The sequence below is a fragment of the Nycticebus coucang genome, chromosome 20, assembly GCF_027406575.1.
Source record: "Nycticebus coucang isolate mNycCou1 chromosome 20, mNycCou1.pri, whole genome shotgun sequence".
Classification (NCBI taxonomy): domain Eukaryota; kingdom Metazoa; phylum Chordata; class Mammalia; order Primates; family Lorisidae; genus Nycticebus; species Nycticebus coucang.
In genome coordinates, this window is record NC_069799.1 from 44,131,736 (window position 1) to 44,145,383 (window position 13,648).

At 42.3% G+C, this 13,648-nt stretch overlaps 1 non-coding gene across 1 annotated transcript; it reads right to left on the bottom strand.

Annotated features, from left to right (window-relative positions):
* Positions 1-13,099: 13,099 nt before the first annotated feature.
* LOC128573210 (small nucleolar RNA SNORA70) lies at positions 13,100-13,234 on the bottom strand. Its single transcript, XR_008376368.1, has one exon. It is a non-coding gene; the product is annotated as a small nucleolar RNA SNORA70 (small nucleolar RNA).
* Positions 13,235-13,648: the final 414 nt, after the last annotated feature.

The window sequence follows — 13,648 nt, forward strand, 5'->3', positions numbered from 1 at the left end:
GATGACAATTACAACAAAAAAATCAGCTGGGTGTTGTGGCACGTGCCTGTAGTCCCAGCTACTTGGGAGGCTGAGGCAAGAGAATTGCTTAAGCCCAAGAGTTTGAGGTTGCTGTGAGCTGTGATGCCACGGCACTCTACCCAGGGCAACATAGTGAGACTCTGTCTCAAAAAAAAAAAAAAAAATTCAAAAGAACTGGTTGTAGCTGCCATAGGAACCAGGAGAAAGAAATAAGAGTCTCGGGTTAGGCGACAGGCAACTTAAGGAACCATAGGGAAGCCAGATACCTCTACGGAGTTACTTAAAGGGTCCCAATCTCCTAGCCAGAGGGGGATGCTGCAAAGCTGGCTCAAATTGGGGTGCAAAGATGGTGAGGGTCCAGAGTCCTGGCAGATCTCATCTGTTAGAGTCAGGACCCCATTAGGGCAGGACTGGAGACTGGAACCTTGCTAACCTGGAGGGACCACCCCTCCCAGAACCAGTAAATACCTTGCCGTGAGCGTGTGCTTCACTTAGCAGCCAACTCAGAGCCCACCCACCCAACCAGCTCCTTTTGGGAGCTCCCACTCTGGACTACAATCCACCTACCCCCACTTTTTCAGAGCCAGGCTCCAGACAGTGGGATGCAGCATCTATGCCCCAGAGCTTGCCCAATTCATTCACACTAGAGAATCCTAAGTCTGCTCACCCTGCCCTGGCCGTGCTGGCTGTCGACCCCCAGGGAAGGCTCCAGGCCACGTTTCCTCATGCTTCCTCCCCCTCCAGACCTACCCCAACGCTGCCTCATAACCCCACCACACCCCTTGCCATCTCCTTCTGCAGTGCACCTTCTCCTCTTGAGGGCTATAGCAACCATCTTCTGATCTACCAGCCTTACTGTACCCCTAGTTTTCTATGAATATACTACAGGTTTTAAGACATCTGCAAATGCTCATTGATATTATTTGTGCACTTGCCTGCGTTTATAAGGCTTCTTGGTATTTATTTAAGCTTCCTGGGCTGAAAGGTGCCCAAAGCAGAGAGAGTCCCTGTCTCAGGGGTGTTCTGGGTCACCGGTATTGGGAAGTATCGAGGAATAAGAGCAAAGTGGTGTGGCAGAGCAGATGGCAGCTGGCACCATGTGCTCTGCTTTCAAAGGAGAGATTGCTGGAGATTATCATTACCCATTGGTAAAGCGGACAGTTCACCAGAAAGATGCAGCAATTTCAATGCCTTATTCACCGATATTCACCTAACAGCATATGCTTTGGCTATCTAAAGCAAAGACTGACAGAATTGCAAAGAAAAATGGGCAAATCCCCATTCACAAAGGGAAAATGTAGAGTACTTCTCTCACAAATTGGCAGATAAAAATGAGAAACAAAACTAGTAACAATGAAGATTTGAACATCATAGCTAAATAGAGAGAATACTTTACCCAACGATTAAAGAACAAATACTTTTCTTGAAGCATGCATGTAGCATTTTCAAACAGTGATTGCATATTAAACCAATAATACACTTCAAGAAATATGAAAACCTCACTACTACCCAGGCTGTGCTTTCTGAGTACAGTGCCGGGAAATGAGAAAACAAAATGGTGGGGGAAAAAAACGCAACAAACAGAAAACAAGGCGGGGTTCAGTGGCTCGTTACCAGAGCTCAGGAGTTTGAGACCAGCTTGAGCAACAGAGAGACCTTGTCTCTACTTAAAATGGAAAAACTAGCAGGGCCTTGTGGCTGGTGTCTGTAGTCCCACCTACTCGGGAGCCTGAGGCAACAGGATCACTCAGATCCAGGAGTTTGAAGTCACTGTGAGCTATGAACCACGGCACTCAACCCCAGGACTCTGTCTCAAAGAAAACAAAACAAAACAAAAATAAAAAACCCCACCCAATTTTTCAAGTATTTGGAAATGTCAAAGCACTTCTACGTAATTTGTGATTGAAGAAGGAATCGTATGTAAAAAGGATTGCAGGAGAGGTTGCATAGAGCTAGGGAATGGCTGGGCCCTTCAAAGGAGAGGGTTGTTGGTGGCTTGGGTTAAAATGGCCATGAAGGAAAGAAAGAAAAAATGGGTAGATTTGCAATATATTGAGGGAGTCAAATTGATAGGAAGAAAGAAAACGCATCACAGCAGCTCTCTTGCGTTCTCAGGAACGATGGGATCATTTAAGTCCTGCCCTTTCACCTACAGTTTTCAGGGCCAGTCATTTGGGGCAGGGAACCCTCTGATCTCAGCCTCTGAGGCATTGAGCATCTGGGTCTCTCCCTCCCTCTGCCAAATGGGCTTCTCTGCAGATACCTCTGTAGCTCTGAGCCCAGGAGAAGCAAGTGTGTGTGGCTGAGGGACACTGGTTCCACTGTGTTCATGGTACATTCTTGGATAGCAAAACAAAGCTGGTTGCTTAAAGAAACTCTTTTTCCCCAGTGGAAACAAGAGCTGCACCTCACCAAGGACTTAGAAGCTCATAGACATAATGACACCCCCCCATGCAAATATTATGCAATGGGTTACAGAATTTAAAGACTCCTAAATAGGACCTCTCTGTCTTACCATTAGGCAAAATGCTCCTTGGAGACAGCCATAACCGGTTTTGCTTCATACCACTGTATTCTCAGAACCTACTGACGATATGGAAGTGCTTTGCGTTTTCTTAGATTCTGTATTTGCTTATTTGGCAGCCATCTGTCACAAGGCTAGTGCCATTCTATATTTTCTTATTTTCTGTATTCTTGATGTTCTGGCATTTGGGGGCTTCCCTAGGGCTGGCTGGTTCTTAAGAACTGGGTGGCCAGAAGCAAACCAACCAACCCCAGATGTAAAGCCCCAACCAACTCCTTATTGAACTCACACAACAAACCAACATTTCTCCTCCCCTGAATCATTCCAGGGTGACCACCCAGACAGCCCAAAGCTCACTGGAATTATTCAGACTAGCTTGGTTTGTTTGCTACTTACTCTGCCCTGCATAGCCTTTCTCATGAAAACCCCAATCAAGTCTCTGGCCTAGATTTTCCCCTTCTGTCTCCAGACCATCCCGAATACTTCCTTTGTGGCCCTGCAAGGTACAGCGTGTGTTCCCATCTCTCAGGACCTGTAAGTAATAAATTGTTCCTGCAATGGCACGGGCCTGCTCTCTGTAGCATCACTCAGTTACTTCCATAAATTAAAACCTCTTGGGTACATTTCAGAGCAGAAAGTGCTCAATAAATACTTGACTGAACAAATGAGAGAATGAAGGAAGAATGATTAAAAAACAATATCCTGTGGTCTTAAGTCACCTATGTAGGCAGCAATCACAAAGTAAAACCCTAAGTCTTTTGACTTTTATTTATTTTACTTATTATTACCCTGCTTTGGCCCTCAAAGTACTCACCACATTGGTGTTCAGAGGTCGGCGTATAACCTAGAGAATACACACAGTTGCAGAAATACAGCTCTGTACCATCAACAATTTTGACCCCCCAAAGCCATTCTTTCAGGCGTCACAAATGTAAAATGTATATTTGCTTCATTCTTGCGGTTGCTTTTCAGGATTTCAGAAGTGTTTAGGGTTTCTTTTTCAAAGCTGTTTCAAAGCACATTGAATGAAACCCTCTTATTCTTGCAGAAAATGCCCTGTGGTGAGTTTTTGAGCACAGGCCCCTAGAATCACTTGGCTCCGTCTTCTCAAAGGCAGTTATTGCATTTTCTGAATCTCTGAAACCATTGCTAGGGGATTTCAGTGGGGAGGGTTTGGGAACAGGGGGTCTCGAATCTTTTTATCTTTTTTGTCTTATTTCTGTTCTTTCTCCACTGTATCCTACAACCAAGGCAGCTTTGGGGGTGAGGAGAAGGGGGTAGCAGCAGAGGCAGAGGAGAGTTACAGGCTGAAGACTGTCTCTACCCTTGTGGGGGAGCTGACCGCCCCCCATTACTGCTGAGCAGAGAGAAGCAGGTCTTTGGGCAGTGATCCTTTATGACTTGAACTGCAGTGTCGCAGGCTGAGTTTTGTGAAACTCAAGCTGGAAGTCGGGGCTGCCTGTGTACTGTGATGGTTCAGAGAGAGTCTGGGTCCACTCAGACTTGGGTTTGATTGAATTTTAGCTGCATCACCTTAAATACATAGAATGCTGATTAACCTTTAGAATCCTCACCTATAGGATGGCAGCCTAAAACACCCACCTTCTCAGGTTGTTATTGGAATTAGATGATACAGTAGCAAGGAATGATTAAGCATTCACTGAAAGGAAGTTGCTGGATTTTATGGAACAGATCTACAGAGAGGTGATCGTTTCCCTGAGAAGAACTTGAGAAGGTGTGTGTGTGTTGCTAATGTCACAGCTACTGGTGTCCTCCTAGTGTCCTGGGTATAGTACCCTTTAAATGCTCAGGCATAGAGCCTTCAGGGGTGAGGAGAGAGTTCCTCATTCTCTGTCTTGGGAGATCTGGCAGGGGAGGCAGTCGTTGACCTCCTCTCTGCACCCCTGTACACATCCTGGCACATCAGTTGGCTGGTGAATGGCTGGCACCACTGTTAGTGAGGTGTGATCAGTTCCACCAATCTGAGAGCCAGCAAGCCAACCAGGCAGGCACTAAACAGACTCTTTTGATTACCTACCGAATGTAATGCACTAGGCTTGCAGAATCTTTTCTTGTTCCTCCTTGTGAGCTGAATGAGAAGCCAAACTTTTTGGTTAGCACGCAGGCTGGAAACTAACTGTTTCTGTCAAGGGTTGAGGTTTTTCCAGAGCACTGTGGAAAGAATAATTGTTGACCTTTTGCCCATGACAACTTGGGACTTTCCAATACAATTCAACCAAAGGCAACTGAAAAACTTAAGGAGGAAAAGGGAGAACAATGTGATTTTTGAAGCCACAAGTTTCTGAGGATAAACAAAAACAGCAGTAATTAAATCAGTTCAATTTTGTAAAGGGCTAATTTCACAATGATAACAACCCTTGCATGAGCTATGTTGAATCATTTTACATCTTCATTCCCTAAATCTTTAATTTTAAGCATTAAGAGTAATGTGCACTTTTACCTTATAGCATGCACAAAAATTAAACTCAAAATGGATCAAAGACCTAAACATAAGAGCTAAAACTATAAAACTCTTAGAAGAAAATATAAGGGGAAAGCTTCATGATATTGAATTTGATGATTTGAAAATAATTTCTTGGATATGACATCAAAAGCATAGGAAACAAAAGAAAAAGTAGATAAACTGGATTTCATTAAAATTAAAAACTTTTGTGCATCAAAGGACACTCTAATGGAGTATAAAGGGAACCCACAGCATCAGCAAAACATTTTCAAGTCATCTATCTGATAAGACTTTGATATCTAGAATATATAAAGAGCTCCTGCAATTCAACAACAAAAAATCAGATAAATTTATTTAGAAATGGACAAAAGGGGGGTGGAGACAAGATGGTTGACTGAAGCCAGCTTTCCACAGAGGATCCCGCCCAGAAGGAGAGTTAAAGGACAGAAATTTAGCAAGTAACCTGGTGGATTAGAGCTGCACCAAGAGAGAAGGTTGAAGAACGCACATCAACCCCGCTGAGGCAAGCTGCGACCCCAAGGATACAAACAAAAGGTACAAAATCCATCACGAAGTGGATGGGAGTCCCCTCTCCCATGAGAACGGCTCAGAGTGCCCCACAAACAAACGAGCAGAGTTCAAAGGTCCTCCCACTACACTCCACGGGAGAGACCCTCTAAAAACTGGACCTACCTCCCCTACTAGGGTGCCATGGCGTTTTCCTGCCAGGCATAAAAGTGTATAAAGCTGTACATATTCTCTACCTGCAACTCTGTACTCCCAGCACGCCCCTCCACTCTCACTCTGAGGTCTGGAGGCCTGTCCCCCCGGAGTCCAGAATCTTGGGTGATTTCTCGAGGGGTGTGGACAGGGCCTAAACTGCATCTGGTCAGTGCTGACTCTGGGGCATGGGAGTGAGGAGAAGACAGTCAGCTGAGAGGGAACCACACCGGAGCAGCGGTGCACCGAGGTGCAGAGCAGCAGCTGTCTTTTAGCAACAATAGGGCTCACTCCCGGATGTTCTGAAGCCATACCCCCTGTCTCCCTGGGCAACCAGGGGAGGCTGGGGATCTACTCAGGTGGCAACCACCACGGAACAGATCTGGGACAGAAATGCAGGCCCGTGAGTAAAGGGTTTGCCTGAGGTGGTACCAGCCTGAGTGGAGCGCGGGGACTAGAAACGCATGCACAGAGCTGGGAAGTTCCCAAGGCAGGGCTGACCCAGAGGATGGCTTTACTGAGCCTAAGATGCACCCAGCCCTCAGGGGATCGTCGGCCTATAGACAAAGGAAGACAGGAGGCTAGAACTGACAGGTAACAGAATACAAACCTGCAGGAGCAAAGACAGGGTCTGAGGCGCAGGCTCTGTGAACTCAAAATAGCTTCTCTTCTGCAGGGGAATTTAGCAGGGACAGAAAAAAATTCCCGCAAAGTTGTTCTATTCTGTTCTGTTCTGTCAGTAACATAAATCAGGGGCGGGGCTGGAACTGAGTGAACACCCCCCAGCCTCCATCAAGTGCCCGAGGTTGTCAGGCCTCCCCTCCCCCTGCTAGATAGAGGCAGAACGCAGCAGCCTGGCTGAGCATAAATAGATTTCCTTGTGATTCAGGCAGGTACAAACCCCTGGAGTATCTGTTCACTACAGGCAACTGGGTCAGCCAACTGCTGGGCTATCGGTGACTAGGTGTGACAGAGGTGCAATGTGGGGAAGGAGGCATCAACTTTCCCAGACTGATCTATTTGCTGGGTGGGTCCTCCTGACTCCACAGAGCACTGGAGCAAGCCATATCTGGGTAGTCACCAGACCCCTGCAAACCAGTTGCCAGAGACCTTTTAAACTCTCCCACCTGAGACAGGTGCTGACTGAGACAATTGATTTGGACCTTTTGAACTGAGCCAATCGCCTGAGGACTATTCAGGTGGTGCCCTGAGTATATGGTTGTAGGAAGGTTTGATTTTCCTTTTCCAATTGTTGCCTGTGGGGGGCAGGGTGACTTAATTGCTGGTATTTCTCCACAGCTGAGACTTCAACCCAGAGTAACTATTTCACTAGGGTCGAACAGAGACCAGCTGAAAACAAGACAGAACCACTTAGCGCCACCACACCAAACAGGTCCCCAGTTTCTCAGGCCATAACACTGTACGGGTCCTCAACAAAGCTCCAGGGGAAAAATCAAACGGTGTAAAACAATCATGGGGTGGAATCAGAGGAAAAACTCTGGTAACGTGAATAACCAGAATAGATCAACCCCCCAAGGAAAGATATGGCAGATGTAAGTGAAGATCCCATTTATAAACAGCTGGCCGAGATGTCAGAAATCGAATTCAGAATTTGGATTACAAACAAGATTAATAAAATGGAGGAAAATTTGGAATTAGAAATTGGAGGAGCAATTCAAAAGTCGGAATTAGAAATTCGAGGAGAAATTCAAAAGTTGTCTCAAGAATTTAACGCTTTTAAAGACAAAACCACCAAAGATTTTGACGCACTGAAGTAAGAATTTGCAGCCCTCAAATATCTGAAAAATACAGTAGAATACCTCAGTAACAGAGTGGAGTAAGCAGAAGAAAGGATTTCTGACATTGAAGACAAAGCCTTTGAACGCTCCCAAACTCTCAAAGAGGAAGAGAAATGGAGAGCAAAAACGGATCATTCTCTCAGAGAGCTCTGGGATAATTGGAAGAAGGCTAATATCTGCCTCGTTGGAATCCCTGAAAGTGATGAAGTGGCCTCGCAAGGCACAGAGGCCCTTCTCCATGAAATTATGAAAGAGAATTTTCCAGACATGCCAAGAGATTCAGAAGTTCACATAGCAGACAGTTTCAGAACCCCAGCACGACTCAATCCGAATAAGACATCCCCCAGGCATATCATAATTAACTTCACTAAAGTTAATATGAAGGAGAAAATTCTGAAAGCAGCCAGACGTAAGAAATCCATTACCTACAAAGGCAAGAATATTAGAATGACTGCAGATCTCTCTGCTGAAACTTTTCAAGCCAGAAGAGGATGGTCATCAACTTTTAATCTCCTAAAGCAAAATAATTTTCAACCCCAGATCCTGTATCCAGCTAAACTGAGTTTCATTTATAATGGAGAAATTAAATACTTTAATGACATTCATATGTTGTAGAAATTTGCCATAACCAAACCAGCTCTTCGGGATATTCTCAGACCTATCTTCCATAATGACCCAACCCTCCAACACAAAAGTAAACTCACTCAGAAACTTTTGATCAAACTCCAACTTCCACACTGGCGAAAGGATTAAAAGTGTCCACTGGACTTTCGAAAAACTCGATACCTAAAATTTTACCAGATTTATCAATATTCTCCATTAATGTGAATGGCTTAAACTGTCCTCTAAGGAGGCACAGGTCAGCTGACTGGATACAAAATCTCAGGCCAGATATTTGCTGCATACAAGAGTCACATCTTACCTTAAAAGACAAATATAGACTCAGGGTGAAAGGATGGTTGTCCATATTTCAGGCAAATGGAAATCAGAAAACAGCAGGTGTTGCAATTCTATTTGCAGATACAATAGGCTTTAAACCAACAAAAGTAAGGAAGAATAAGAATAGTCACTTCATATTTGTTAAGGGTAATACTCAATAATTTCAATTATTAATATCTATGCACCCAACCAGAATGCACCTCAATTTATAAGAGAAATCTCCAACTATTATGGAGCTGCTCAAGCAACCTGATTTCCTCCAGCTTTATAATAGTTGGAGATTTCAACACTCCTTTGGCAGTGTTGGATCGATCCTCCAATAAGAAGCTGAGCAAAGAAATTTTAGATTTAAACCTAACCATCCAACATTTGGATTTAGCAGACATCTACAGAACATTTCATCCCAACAAAACTGAATACACATACTTTTCATCAGCCCATGGAACATACTCCAAAATCGATCATATCTTAGGTCACAAGTCTAACATCAGTAAATTTAAAGGAATAGAAATTATTCCTTGCATCTTCTCAGACCACCATGGAATAAAAGTTGAACTCAGTAACAACAGGAATCTGCATACTCATACGAAAACATGAAAGTTAAATAACCTTATGCTGAATGATAGCTGGATCGGAGATGAGATTAAGAAAGAAATTGCCAAATTTTTGGAACAAAACGACAATGAAGACACGAATTATCAGGATCTCTGGGATACCACAAAGGCAGTCCTAAGAGGGAAATTTTCTAGCCCTGTAAGCCTTACTCAAGAGAACGGAAAGAGAGGAAGTTAACGTAATGGGACATCTCAAGCAACTGGAAAAGGAAGAACATTCCAACCCCAAACCCAGTAGAAGAAAAGAAATAACCAAAATTAGAACAGAATTAAATGAAATTGAAAAGAAAAGAATTATACAAAAGATCAATAAATCAAAAAGCTGTTTTTTTGAAAAGGTCAATAAAATAGATAAACCTTTGGCTAACCTAACCAGGAAAAAAAAGAGTAAAATCTCTAATCTCATCTATTAGAAACGACAAAGATGAAATAACAACAGACTCCTCAGAAATTCAAAAAATCCTTAATGAATATTACAAGAAACTTTATTCTCAGAAATATGAAAATCTGAAGGAAATTGACCAAAACTTGGAAGCACGTCACCTTCCAAGACTTAGCCAGAATCAAGTGGAAATGTTGAACAGACCCATATCAAGTTCTGAAATAGCATCAACCATACAAAACCTCCCTAGAAAGAAAAGCCCGAGACCAAATGGTTTCACGTCAGAATTCTACCAAACCTTTAAAGAAAATTAGTACCTATATTACTCAACCTGTTCCAAAAGGTAGAAAAAGAAGGAACACTATGTAACATGTCCTATGAAGCAAACATCATCTTGATCCCCAAACCAGGAAAAGACCCAACAAGAAAAGAAAATTATAGACCAATATCACTAATGAATATAGATGCAAAAATATTCAACAAGATCCTAACAAACAGAATCCAGCAACATATCAAACAAATTATACATCATGACCAAGTCAGTTTTATCCCAGGGTCTCAAGGCTGGTTCAATATATGTAAATCTATAAGTGTAACTCAGCACATAAATAAATTAAAAAACCAAGACCATATGATTCTCTCAATTGATGCAGAAAAAGCTTTTGATAATATACAGCATCCCTTCATGATCAGAACACTTAAGAAAATTGGTATAGAAGGGACATTTCTTAAAATGATAGAGGCCATCTACAGCAAACCCACAGCCAATATTGTATTGAATGGAGTTAAATTGAAATCATTTTCACTCAGATCAGGAATCAGACAAGGCTGCCCATTGTCTCCACTGCTCTTTAACATTGTAATGGAAGTTTTAGCCACCGCAATTAGGGAAGAAAAGGCAATCAAGGGTATCTATATAGGGTCAGAAGAGATCAAACTTTTGCTCTTCGCAGATGATATGATTGTATATCTGGAAAACACCAGGGATTCTACTACAAAACTCTTAGAAGTGATCAAGGAATACAGCAGCGTCTCTGGTTACAAAATCAACATTCATAAATCGTAGCCTTTATATATACCAACAATAGTCAAGCTGAAAAAAACAGTTAAGGACTCTATTCCATTCACAGTAGTGCCAAAGAAGGTAAAATATTTGGGAGTTTATCTAACAAAGGACTTGAAAGACCTCTATAAAGAGAATTATGAAACTCTAAGAAAAGAAATAGCTGAAAATGTTAACAAATGGAAAAACATACCATGCTCATGGCTGGGAAGAATCAACATTGTTAAAATGTCCATACTACCCAAAGCAATATACAATTTTAATGCAATCCCTATTAAAGCTCCACTGTCATACTTTAAAGATCTTGAAAAAATAATACTTCGTTTTATATGGAACCAGAAAAAACCTCAAATAGCCAAGACATTACTGAGAAATAAAAACAAAGCAGGAGGAATTACGCTACCAGACCTCAGACTGTACTATAAATCGATGGTGATCAAAACAGCATGGTACTGGCACAAAAACAGAGAAGTAGATATCTCGAACACAATAGAGAACCAAGAGATGAATCCAGCTACTTACTGTTATTTGATCTTTGACAAGCCAATTAAAAACATTCAGTGGGGAAAAGATTCCCTATTTAACAAATGGTGCTGGGTGAACTGGCTGGCAACCTGTAGAAGACTGAAACTGGACCCACACCGTTCACCATTAACTAAGATAGACTCTCAGTGGATTAAAGATTTAAACTTAAGACATGAAACTATAAAAACACTAGAAGAGAATGGTGTGGCTACTGTTTAAAGTTCAGCAGTTCCTCAAAAAGTTAAACATAGCATTACCATATGATTCAGTAATTCCACTCCTGGGTATATACCCAAAAGAAAGGAAAGCAGAGATACAAATGGGAACTTGCACACAAATGTTCATAGCAACATTATCTATAATAACAACAAAGTGGAAACATTCCACAAGTCTATCAACAGAGGAATGGACAAAAATGATATATGCATGCAATGGAATATTATTCAGCCTTAAAAAGGAATGTAATTCTGATACATGTTACGACATGAACAAACCTTGAAAACATTATGCTAAGTGAAAGTTGGAGGCAAAAGAACAGACACTGTGTGATTTCACAGATATCTAGAGTAGTCAAGTTTATCTATAGAGAAACACAGAACGGTGGTTGCCCAGAACTAGAAGTAGGCAGGAAAAGGGAGCTACTGTTTAATGGACGTGGAGTTTCTATTTGGGAAGATGGAAAAGCTCTGGAGATGGGTGGTGATGATGGTTGCACAACAATGTCATCATACTTGATGCCACTGAACTGCACACCTGAAAATGAACTAAAATGGCAAATTTTGTGTCAACGCATATTTTATCGCAATCACTGAAGAAGTTCTGATACATGACATAACATGAAAACATGATGCTAAGTGAAATAATCCAAAAAGACAGATACTGTGTACTTTCACTTATAGGAGCTATTCAGAGCTGACACATTCAGAGAGACAGAGAGAAGAATAGTGGGTACCAGGACCTGAGGACGTGGGGAAGTGAAGAGTTACTGTTTAATTGGTTTCAGTTTGGTTTGGGATGACGAAAACACCCAGAAAATGATTAATGGAGATGGTTCCGTAACATAGTGAATGTTCTTAATGCCACCGAATTGTACACTTGAAAATGGTTTAAAATGGCAAATTTTAAGTTATATGTATTTTGCCATAATAAAAAGCAATATATGTGCAAGTTAAAATCATCACACTATAAGCCAGGTGTTGTGGCAGGTGCCCCCCAGCTACTTGGGAGGCTGAGCAAGAGAATAGCTTGAGCCCAAGAGTTGGAGGTTGCTGTGAGCTGTGATGCCATAGCTCTACCGAGGGTGACAAAGTGAGACTCTGTCTCAAAAAAAAAAAAAAAGAAAGAAAGAAAAAGAAAAAATCATCACACTATATAAATAATATAAAATGAGAAGGAAAAGCTTCCATTCCTTTCTCTCCCTACCCCTCCCTGGAATAAATACTTTAAAGTCTTTCTCATGGTTATCTCCATAATTATAAATTATCTGTATATATCTCTGCATTGATTCTTCCATGGTGGGGTCTGGGACCTCTCCCAGGATAAGGGATCAAGTGCAGTTCTAGTAACTCCCACCAACCCTCTGCCTCTGTCTCTTGGTATATGCTTTTAGGTTTTCTTTCTTTTTTTGGACAGGAAATAGGATTTATTGGTAGGCACAAATGAGGGTGCAGGACAGTGGAAGTCCTCATGAGTGTACAGCCTGCCACCTGTCCAGGGGGCCATGACTGGGGATGTGTTTGACCCCACAGCCATCTGGGATGACCTACTTCTCAGCCATCGTGTCTTCAAATTCATCTGCATTAAACTTGGTAAAGCCTCACATCTTGGAGATGTGAATCTTCTGGCGGCCAGGGAGCTTGAACTTGGCCCTGTGTAAGGTCTCAATCACATCTTCTTGTTGTGTAATTCAGTTTAGATGGACCTGATGATTTGGACAATGTGAACCCTGGCCACAATGCCCTGGGGCTTTACAAAGGCACCATGCGTACATGTCTGGAGCCTAGAGTGAGGACAGCACAAGGTCTAACACATAAACCTGTATTGGAAAGGAAAGTCTCCAAGGTCCCTTAGAGCAACCTATAGAAGCAACAGGCTGCGTACACTGCCACAAAGGCTGCTGTTGGCAGCCATTACACACCAAGCCCCCACGAGGAAAGAAGCATGGTTGGCTTAATTAGCTGCAGGCCTTTTTTTTTTTTAGACAGAGTCTCACTCTGTCACCCTGACAGTGCAAAAATCTAATGAAAAGGCAACATTATTTGACAAGATAACTATGCCATTCTGTTCATTTGATTCAAGCCAAAGTAAACCAAAATTTGAAAGTTTGGAGGTTGATAAAAAAGGGTTTGCTGATCTGTTAAAAACTGCTGGTTTTAGTACCGATAAAAAACGAAAATACCAAATCAAACCAGCCAAAGCAACCCAGTCGGAACGTGAAAAATCAGCTGCTTCCAAACTTAAAGAAATCATTGGCATGTTAGAGTGCTATGGCATCATCATAGCTCACAGCAACTTCAAACTCTTAGGCTCAAACCATCCTTTTGCCTCAGCCTCCCAAGTAGCTGGGACTACAGGTGCGTGCCACAACGCCTGGATAT